This window comes from Agelaius phoeniceus, chromosome 4, assembly GCF_051311805.1.
Source record: "Agelaius phoeniceus isolate bAgePho1 chromosome 4, bAgePho1.hap1, whole genome shotgun sequence".
Classification (NCBI taxonomy): Eukaryota; Metazoa; Chordata; class Aves; order Passeriformes; family Icteridae; genus Agelaius; species Agelaius phoeniceus.
Genome location: NC_135268.1, coordinates 39,794,279 through 39,805,127, shown reverse-complemented (window position 1 = coordinate 39,805,127; position 10,849 = coordinate 39,794,279). Strand labels below are relative to the sequence as shown.

Here is a 10,849-nt window from a genome sequence, read left to right as displayed (position 1 = left end):
TGTGACAAGAGCAAAAGGAGTGTATATTTTGTAAACACTCAGCTGAGACAAGATAGTTTATATATTTTTATTCCTAGAATGGAAAGGGAATTAGGCGTTTACATCCCAAGTCATCATATATAAATTTATACTATGTTTTCCTTAGGGAGAAAAATAAGCAAACAAACAAAAATAAAGAAAATAAGGAAAGGTTAAAAAGTGTACAGTGGAATTCTCTTCTGCTCTCTCTCTGAAACACTAAACTGCTCCTAGCTATTATGGTGTACAGGTATGAAAGACACTTTCCTGCAGTCCTCACATGTATTTGCATAATGTTTAGGTGCAGAACCAATATTGTGTGACTAATTGCACAAAACACATAATGAATTCTAGACACTACTGGCTATAAAAAATAGTCAGGCAGGCAGCTACTTACTTTCTCCATGATTCCATAATACATCTCTCTTTGAAGTATCTCAGCTCTTGATCAAAAGAATCTGTAGGGTAAAAAATGTTCTCTTAAAATACTCAGCAAGACTAACTCTCTAAAATTTGCATCTATTTACTGATTATTTGTAAACAAGAAGAAAGCTGAAATTTAACATTTCCCAACACATTATTTAAGTAGCTCTATCTAATATTAAGAGTCCTCTTTATTTCCTTAGCAGTCTCAGCATTTTTCAAAGTGTTAATTGTACTGAAAATTCAATGCCTGCTTACTATTTTTCAATGATTTTTCCAGGCTTGGTTGCAGGGATGAAGAGATTCTTGTTAATGCACCATTGATGCTAAGGACGTGCCTAGTTTGACTTTGCATTAAGAACTGGTTCAATATTCTGGGCTGAGCAGTAATTCTTGGATGGGAATTTTGTTCCCTTCTACCAGGTAAATGGTTTCTTGTAAACTCAAGTGCTGCCACTATGCTTCACTGATGTGCTTGGAATGAGTTTGTGAGAAACAAGGAATAAGAGTAAAGTGTTCTACCAAGTATAGATAGGAAAGAGCGATGCAGTTTCTACAGAAAATCTTTTGCACTTATTACTCATATTACTAAGATGCTGAGCTAAACAGACAGAAAGGGATGCAACTCAATCCCAGACAAACAGTACAGCAGTACAATGCTGTCTGTGCCAAAAAATAACAAGTATGATATAATGCCATAATAAACTCTTGAAAAATAAATCATATACCTTCTGAATTCTATTGCTGCTTTCACACTTCAGTACTCAGCACAGAAACTTCTATTTTTGCAGCACAATTTGCAGAAGGCAGTCACTGTATTTCTCAAGGTAATGGTGGTTTATATTACTTCTGTACTATACAGTAAATTCAGATTGAGTACCTTACAGTATGATTTCACTGTTTGTATTATTCATCCCCATTGAAAAAAAAAATAGGATTTGTTGCAAAACCTAGAGAAATGACTCAAGTCTCTTTTTTAAGGAGTTTCAGATTCCAAGACTAAGATTTGCCACTGATGAATTCATTACAAACCAAGACACTTGTGCACAGAATACGTGACTACCCAGCCTCTATCCACGTGGACGTAGCAGAGCCAATACTGATAGGTTTTACCTGGGTGCTTGCTGGTGCAATCTTCTACCTTGTGAAATCTTGCAGGGGGCTGTGTGGCCCTGAGACACTCCACTCAGCAGAAAATGGGTGTAAGGTGTGTTTCCTTGTACACCATAGGAAGAGGAGAAGGATGTTTCACAGTGAAGTCTTTTTGAGCATGTCCTGCTGGAACAGTAGAACCATGAGAGTTATCCAATACCTTGAAATGTTTGTGACCAGATTCTTCAGTGAAAACAGGGCCACGCTGACCACTAATTGTCTTTACAGAATGAATGTTAGTATTTTAATAAATATTGACACAATTAGCAGTGTTATCTTTTAGGAGTAGTGTCTTTGTCTACTGTTCTGCCTTGAAAGAGGCTATTATATAAATAATTTAAGCCAAAAAGGTATGATTATGCTAAATATAGTCTATCAATATAAAGTTGGCCAATAAAAGGAAAATCTCTGTCAGGACTTGAATGTGAAAATAAGCTGGGTACAGGAAAAGTATTACAAAGAATAATAAGCCTTTGATTTAAATGTCTGAGTGCTTGCCATTAATGCCCTATCAGTCAAACCTGGATTTATTCAGACTGCTCCTGGCAGGGACGTTTTCAGTAATTTCAACAACAAATTAATGGTATCTTTTATTTATATCAAGATACCAACTAAAATTTTCATTCCGATTAATTGTATGCCTGGGAGACTGTTCTGCAGTCTTTAAGTTTGTCTTTTCATACAGTCAGCACATTAAAACAAATCTCTTTTTATCTCTGGAAAGTGGAAAATATTGCTGGTTTAATGGACTGATTGTTTAGAGAATTTTACTTTAAATGAAAAAACCTTTCAGATAGAGTTTCTTTATTGTCTCTTAAAAACTTATATTTTTATATTCTCCAGATATTTTCAATAGTTTCTAAAGAAACAGTATTATTTTGTGAAAATGTGGAAAGAATGAAGAAACAGTGGAAACTTTAGAAAAATGCAGTTTCAAGCTTTAAAAGTCATAGTTTGATGATTACTTTCAGCACAGTGATCTTTTATCTCTCTGATGTACAACATCATTTTTTCTGCTTTGTATCTCTAGAGATAGAGAGTTCTTTTATCAGCAGCACACTTTAAGTAGAACATTCTCCTATGCTGAACATTCTAAAGGACTCTTTTCTACGTTGATGATTTCTGGCTTCCAAAACACCAGGCATTTCTTCTGTTGGGAGGGTTTCATTTTAAGAATTAGAAGAGTTACCCTGTGTAGTTCTCCACAATAAAGGTGATAAGAGATGAAAATTCAAGTTATTCAATAAGCTCCTAGATGTCAAGGTCCAGATGCATGGTAAAGCACTCACAAACAAGAATAGCAGATGCTTGTAAATCAAAACATTTATAATGTGGTTGTGTACAAATGTCCTTTTCTTGTCATTTTTTCCATAGGTAGCTTAGGTAACAATATATTTGAGCCTAGTTTCTTGTATACCTTATACCTGACTGACTGCTGGAAGTGCTGTGCCAAAGAGAGAGATGGTGGACTTTTTTTCACTCTGATGAAACTTTTGGAATAATTAGCTCAGGATGAAATACAACAGATGTCAAACAACAGCAACAATAAATTCCTGCTTAATATAAAAAAGCAATACTGAATAATCAATATGTACAATCAGCAAGTTTATGGGAAACAGTATTCATTCTGTATTTCTTTTCAATACTTGTTCATTTTTTGCATCATTTTTAATACAGATTTCTTGCTGTACCTTTTATAAGTGACCATTGCTACACATACTTCTCACCCATCATGTTAAATGCGCTTTGTACCAGTTTTTCCCTCAACAGAGGAAAATAGCTCTACCTCTTCAGGTTGAAAGTAGTATTATATCTTAGGTCACCTAAGAATCATGTAGCTGCCTGATGAAAATGTTACTATGTCTTAAAAAAATGATCTAATGCTATTCTAGGAAGTATAATGTCATAACAAAGAACAGGAAAGACAAAGGGGACAGTGTACTATTTACTGCACTACAGAATTGGACAAGTGGTGCTGCTTCAGATCTTGGTGCTTTTTTCAACCCATGCTTTTCTCAACTTTTCACTGAAAAATAACTCTCCCCTTATCCTTGCTATACCCTGAGAATTCCCAGATTATTTTCCTGGGACTTACAGGATTATGTCTCTGAAACAAGGCTTCCTCTGGAATCCAAAAGCCTGAAAACAAAATCATTAACTTCTGAAAAGGAGGAAAGTTTTGCCTGTACTGATTCCGATGGGTTTTGGATTACATACAAGGTAAAAGCCTTGTAGCATACATAGCAAGTTTCTTTTATTGCAGTCAGAGCCAAAAGAAAAAAAAAATTCATATTTAGCTCCTCAGAAGGATAAAACCCTTTTTTTTTTTCAAATCAGATTTCATTATGTTTCAAAGAAAAAGTATTTGGTTAGGGTAGCGGATGTATCGTGTGTGAACCCAAACTGGTGGAGTCAGATTCCTTTTACTTCAGAGCCAGTGCAGATATTTTACTTTGCTCTGTACTATAGCATGAATTTCAGGTTAAACTGGTCAGCTGGAACAGTGACATGGCTTTAAGTGCCACAATATTTTTTTCTGGATGCAGCTTGACAGTACCTGTTGTAGCTGTATAGAAGGATTTTAGAATCTACATCCACTTAATTTGTTAGGAAATGACTGCAGCTAATATGAAAAACAGCCAGAAAAACTGTGACCTCCTTTCTTTGCCTAATCTTATGTATCTGATAAAAGGTATAATGAGTCCAAAGGTATCATGTATGTTTTCCTTATATAACAAAGGATGTCTGAGGCACATAAAAAGTCCCCAGCCAAAACACATTTATATATGGTTGGCTAAACAGGGGTTGAATTAAACCTTTGTTCTGGAAAGATAAGTTGAAATGAGGTGAACTTAAGAAGTATTTCCCTTTACTGTAAAGATATATTTGTCAACACAATGCAGTCAACTGAAATTTTATAGAATTTCACAAGATACAAAACTCCCATCCCCCAGAAAGTCTGAAAGGATTTTCTTACAAGATCAATGACACTATATAATTATTGCTGGGTAATGCTCAATATTTTGCAGAAATCACACCTCAAATATTATGTTATGACTCAAATTATTTCTGCTTAAGCATCAGTATAAATTTCATTTCCAAAATGATGAAAATCAACAGAAACAATCAGATTCAATTGGAGAAATGCAACTCTGTAAGTGCTGGTGAAACACTAGAACAAGAGGCCCAGAGACTGTAGATGCCCCATTCCAGGAAATGTTCAAGGTCAGGCTGGTCCTTGGGGGATTGGACTCAACAACCTTTAAGGTCCCTTCCATCCCAAGTCATTCTATGATTCTGTGATTCATTTTAGGAGCAGTAGACATTAAGTGATAGGATGGGATGGGCTTCACTTAGTATTACCATCCATAGGGTTCTGTCACATTCCTTAAACAACACCACCTTGGTCCTTTCCTAGGACTTTTGGATCTGTCTAATAAATATCTTAATTTCAGAACCTTCCTTCTCTCACTGACTTTAGCAAGTCCAGAAAAATTCATTACTATAGTTATTCCTGGAAACAGATTCTTTGGTCTTCTGTCTCACTAGATACCAGTCTGAAGTGGCAACCTAAGTATTTTTATTAACTGATTGTCTGAGGAGGTGCAAATCATTCATTGCATCATTATGAACATGGCAGTAATGTCAGAAAAAACTGTCTCATCCATAGCACATCAATCCAAACTGTGTTAAACAATACAAGGCCAAAGGAGAAGGAATGTAGATAAGGGAAAACTACCACACAGAGAAGTTCAGGAGACAATACAGAAGAAAGGGCTGATCAGTTGTGTTTTACTCTGAGCAGCAGGGGAATGTTGAGTACAACTGGAAAAAATGGTTTAATTTTGCTTTATCCTGCAATTGCAATGAATAGAGTGCCAAAAACAAGCAATATATTTCTGAAAGAAGCTGCTTCTGAAGCAACTTAATGTTTTAGTAGTTTTCAGTTAAATCAGGCAGAGGAAATTAACAATGGACTTCCGTGTTAATGGTCTGGAAAATGCTGTGCTTCCTGTGAAAATGAAGTATAAAGGTGATTTGATTTCTTTTTCAGTGATATTTTGGAAAAAAATGACCACAGAAGAACATTAATGATAATGATGAAGCGGCACAAAGGAGTAATGAAGGAGTTATAGATGCTTCATTAGGAAATCATATTTTTTTTTTAAAAAGAAAAAGTCTGGAGGAATGGTGCCATGCAAGACTCAGGACGAGTCCTTAGAAGTCCTGCATGAACTATCACAAAGATAGCACAATATGAAGACTCACCATGGCCATCACAAAAGAAACCAAACTGATTCAAAAAAGGATATTTATGTTAAAAAGACAATTATTTCAGTATTTATTTCCAAAAAAGTCTGCATATTTTGTGGTAAAAGCCAGAATTTGGGAGGGACTCTGAGACAGAAAGGACTTCACTGGACTGTATCCATGGCAAGAGACAAAGAAAGGTGTTTAGAAAGGACAAAGTGTCCAGTGCTGCTTGCTCAGGGAAATATTCAAAAGAGCAATGTTTGCCAATACAAGACTATCAAGCTGCAAATGGGACAGCTTTTATTTTTAACATCTCACACACCTTTTAAGCACAGGAGAGCCCTGAGGATGCTGTCACTACTAGGTAAGTCAGCAGCAGGTGGGTGGCTAGGGTGAAACTGATGTTTTGCAGAGATGGGTTAGTCCATCTCACCAAGTATGCCAGTTAAATACAAAGGTGTAGAAAAAATTAGTTTTGGAAAAGATAAAGTTTATAGCAGTGGAAGGAAAAAAAATTAAATGTTCTTTTTTTTAGTTAAAAAGTCACTGAACTTGTTAAAGGACAGAAACCATGAAAAATTATGGCAAACCTGACATGGAATTTACAAGCACAGGACAACTGCTTCAGACATCTCCCAGGGGGGAAAAAAAATCCAGCCTGCAGAGACTGAGGAGGAGCTGAAAGTACATGTGCTTTGGTAGAGTCATCAGAGGAAACAGGAGGGATGCTTACTGCTCATTTAAAAGCCCAGAACTGAATGGAGTGATTTAGAACAGGAAAACTGTACCTGCAGATCCAAAGGATCATTGAGGCTCTGATAAGCAGTAACATATCTGCAGGTATTGTTTCCAAGTCTGCATTGGAAATGCTGTTTCTACAGGAAATTTAAATTTTGAGCAGCATAAAAGATATACTTGATAAAAATTTGTTTTCATATCATATATATTGCAGAATATATAGGCTACATTTTCATCTGAAGGAAACAAACCAAAACAAGAGAATAAACAAAAACTTTGAAAAAATTTAGAATCAGGTGTAGGTCTAGAACTAAACAATTAAATCCTTGTGATATAAATTATTTACCAGACCAGTTACCTCAACAGTGTTATCCACAGTAGTGAAGTTCTCAGAGTAATTTTCATTAGATGGAAAACCATCAAAACTGAATATATTCTGGGATGGAAGAGCTATTGGCAATGCATGTGAAAGGAAAATTATGAAAGATAAAGAAAAATCAATTAACGGTCACTATAAGCTAGATGTAATATTAACAAGGAGAAGAAGGAATGTAGTGAGATAAAGAGTGTGTCAGTTAATGTATTCAGTGACATTTCCATACTAATTAAGGAAAAAAAAAGAAAGAAAGAAAATACCTGAAAATACCAGAAAAGGTAGGTATAATTTTTGACATGGATATTTAAGTCTTTTAAAAGTCTCATTTTTAATATTCACAGAATAAAAGAAGGAAAAGGTCAGTCAGTTCTCATGCCAGTTCAGGCACAGACACTTCCCACAATTTTCAACATTTCTCTTCCTGTATAGTTTCAAGTGCTTCAGGCAATGAGAATATAACCACCTCTCTTTAGAAACTGCAGCTTCATATATCTCACTGTCAGAGAACATTTTCTAATATTCTGTTTAAATATTTTTTATCTTAATTTCATTCAATTTTTCATAATTATTACACTATTTGCTACCATAAATAATTACTTTCTTTCAATTTGAGCAAGCTCAATTAATGCAACTGTCCTTTCCTCTAATTTTGTCCTTTCCTCTAATTTGTCAACAGCTTTCTCATAAAATGATATGCACAAATGAGCTCAATGTTGTGGACATAACACAGTGATCTGCCTACACCAACTGTATTCAACAGAGGGGTATGGGAGCTGACTCTAAGTGGGTACTGAGACCCCTCCTAAATAACCCTTTCCTTTTTCCTAACCTTGCTCAAAAGTGGTCTGGATTAGTGTGTGAGAAGCATGGTGCTGAAAAACCACAGTGCTTTGGAGTGGTCTCTTATTGGAGCACCACACTGACGTGTCCTGGAGGTATGGAGATGAGCAGGTGGGCCAGACTTGCACGAATCAGAAAGGTAATTCCACACTTTGACTGAGAATCTAAGACATTCCAGAGCAATGTCTATGTGTGCTGTAGCTCTGCTTCCCAGGAAAAAGCTGAACATTGCTTGCTGATGGGAAGTAGAGAGTAAACCTACTTGTTTTTGTGTTTGCACCCAAACTTTTGCTTCCACTGTAGTTAACAGCATTATCTCAACCTGTAAATTGCTTTTCCATCTTATTTTCTCTCCCCTGTCCAGAAGGGATGGGGAGAGATAGAACAGCTTGGTGGGCACCTGGCATCCAGCCATGGTAACCTACCACACTGCTTTACCAACAGGACACCATTCCTGGAGAGCAAGAAAGAGAACTTTCCCACATTTTCCTCCTGACTTTTTTTTTCTTTTGAATTAAAAAGAAAAAACAAAAAAACCCAAAAGACCTCTGATTCCTGATTCTTCTAACCTTCTTGGTTATTCTAGCTCTAGTCACAAAAATAAGATAAATCCCGCAAATTATATGATTTTGGAGTGTGCTTAGCTGAGGATTTAGTCTGCATTTTATTTTTCATTATGAAGAAAGCATATCTTCACTAAAAAAAAAATATATTACAAATATCTAATAAAATTTAGAATAAATCTCATCTCCCAGACTACAGGCAAGAGATTACAATTTAAGAGTTGCTTGAGTGCATGGTGAAGCAAGAGGCATCAGATGGAAACCTTTTATTTATAAAATGAGAGAAGTATTTCAGGAAATAGATAAAAAATATAAAAGAATAGGCAAGGGAAGAGTTAAAAAAGGCAGAGGAAAAAGTGTGGAAACCAAAGCAGAATAATCATCTAGAGGGTCACCAAGGTCACAATAATATATTTTAAAATAGCCTGCAGACAGTGTATAAAAGGCACTATAAGCATTCAAAACAAACTAAAAGGTATATTTCACAAAAAGAAGTCGAGTTTGAAAGCACAGGCTCTGGAGTTCCCTGTACCACTGTGACTTTCTATTATCCAATGTTCAACTGTTCAATGTTCAGCTGTCATACCCATAATAATCTGCTGCCCAAAGCCTGGAGGATGTGAGTGAAAGCAAAACACTCCCACTTCAGTTCACCAGACAGCATCACATTCCTACTAATGTTTTAACCCAGAGCATCCTCACAGTGAACCTGTGTAGTCTTCAAATTACTTAATGCCATTACTTGGTCTGTGCTGGTATGGATAGCTAAGTGATTTCTTGTTGCCTCACTCTCAAAAAATCTATTTGGCTGGCTTTTTGGAGTTTACATACTAGCTGTTTTCCCTTGATTTTAAATTTTTAACAGACTGTAACAACAAAAGTTACCTCAGTATTTGCAGACCTACCTTATTCACAGCTAAAAGGACTGAGACCAGAAAGAGCTGGTTAACTTATCACAAAGCAAGAAAGCTAAAAAAAGGAGTAAAACCAACAAATATCAAACTAGTATGAAGAGTAGAGAAACAAACCCAAAGAAATAATGTTATGGAGGGATAACCAGGCAGCTGAAACTTTCTACCAACTTCATTTGGGGAAAAACTTTTCTGTCGAAAAATATGTATAAACCTTTGCCCCAAATAAGGGACAAGAAAATTAATTTTAAAAAATGTAAAACTATGGGAAAAATTCCCAGGCAGTTTCCTTGGAAACAAAATTAAATCAGCAAATTCAGATTATATTAATATTAATACAAAAAAATAATTTGCATATTGGTTTCATTGAAAAGCATTTAAAAAAAAGTACAATTCACTAGGCAACAAGAACACATATTACCATAACACTTGATAAAATGTGAAGGTATTATATATGTCAATTAATGCAACAGGTCACCGGATAATTTTGATTTTGATTGTGTACTTCTGCATAATAGAGACCTTTGTGATTAAGAGGAAATAAGAGGACTCCTTATTTACTCACACTTCATTGCATGCTTTGGTGTTTTGCTGGAGCAGGTCTCAGTTCCTCAGTTATTATCTTTACCTTCAGCTACTCATCCTTAAGAAAAAAGCAGTGCATGTGTAAACCAGTGAGTCCCTGTGAGAACATCTGGTCAACAGAGGGGATACAATAGTTAGCCTGTTGTAAGAGAATACCTGAATCCACCCCATAAATAGTGAGTCATAGTTTTCTGCTGACTAGATACCAGATTTTATAAAGATTCTTGGCCCATACTCTCAGATGTGGTTGGAGGCTAAAGGTCAATAACCTGCAAATATGTAAACAGTGAAATAATTTAAATATTTATGTCAGCAGCTAGGAAGTCAAGCAAACAATTTAATCTCAGCTAAGGAGATAACTATGCATTAAATGCCTGCTTCACTTCTCAGTCAATAGAGTGTAATTTCTCACTCAGAAGTTGCATTATCTGTTTTGAAATTGCTATCACACAACTTAAGCTTAAGGCTTAAAGCACTCAATAGTTATGTTGAGTTATGGACTTGTGCAGGGTTCATATTTGTCAAGGACAACAACATATATATTTTGTTTATCCTTTATTATTTTCTGCTTAGAGCCATAGATACAATTTTTTCTCATGGATTTCTCGAAAAAGATCTGGTTACTTAAAATGTCTACTGAAATAATGCATTGACAGGTTCTCAGGTCTATTTACTCTTTGCAATACTTTGTTTAACTACTTTATTTTGATTTCCCTGACAGCAAAACAGTATTTTGGCTCTGAAAAATGCAGCAAAACCTGTACAGGCTCCTTTTATTTTTGTTGACTTACACTGTGCTATCTATAAATATTTTAAAAGATGAAGTAGATGGATTACAGCCCATCCACTCTTTTTTTCCTTTTTCTCAGACACCTACACATTTTAAATTGCACGAATGTCTGTTGAGTGGGGCTAGAGAGTCTCCCTGGATCTCTATTTCCTATTCAGAGGGAAAAGTCAGAAGCGAGCCTATCTGTGTAACCATGACA

General features: G+C 35.6%; 1 long non-coding RNA gene across 1 annotated transcript in view; it reads right to left on the bottom strand.

The window, feature by feature from the left end:
• Positions 1–415: 415 nt before the first annotated feature.
• The window catches only part of LOC143693842 (uncharacterized), a 33,401-nt gene continuing 22,967 nt past the window's right edge, over positions 416–10,849 (bottom strand). Inside the window, exons 2-3 of the long non-coding RNA XR_013181823.1 lie at positions 1,555–1,716; positions 416–476 (exon numbers count right to left, since the gene is read on the bottom strand). This is a non-coding gene — a long non-coding RNA (uncharacterized LOC143693842). The remainder of the gene's footprint in view (positions 477–1,554; positions 1,717–10,849) is intronic.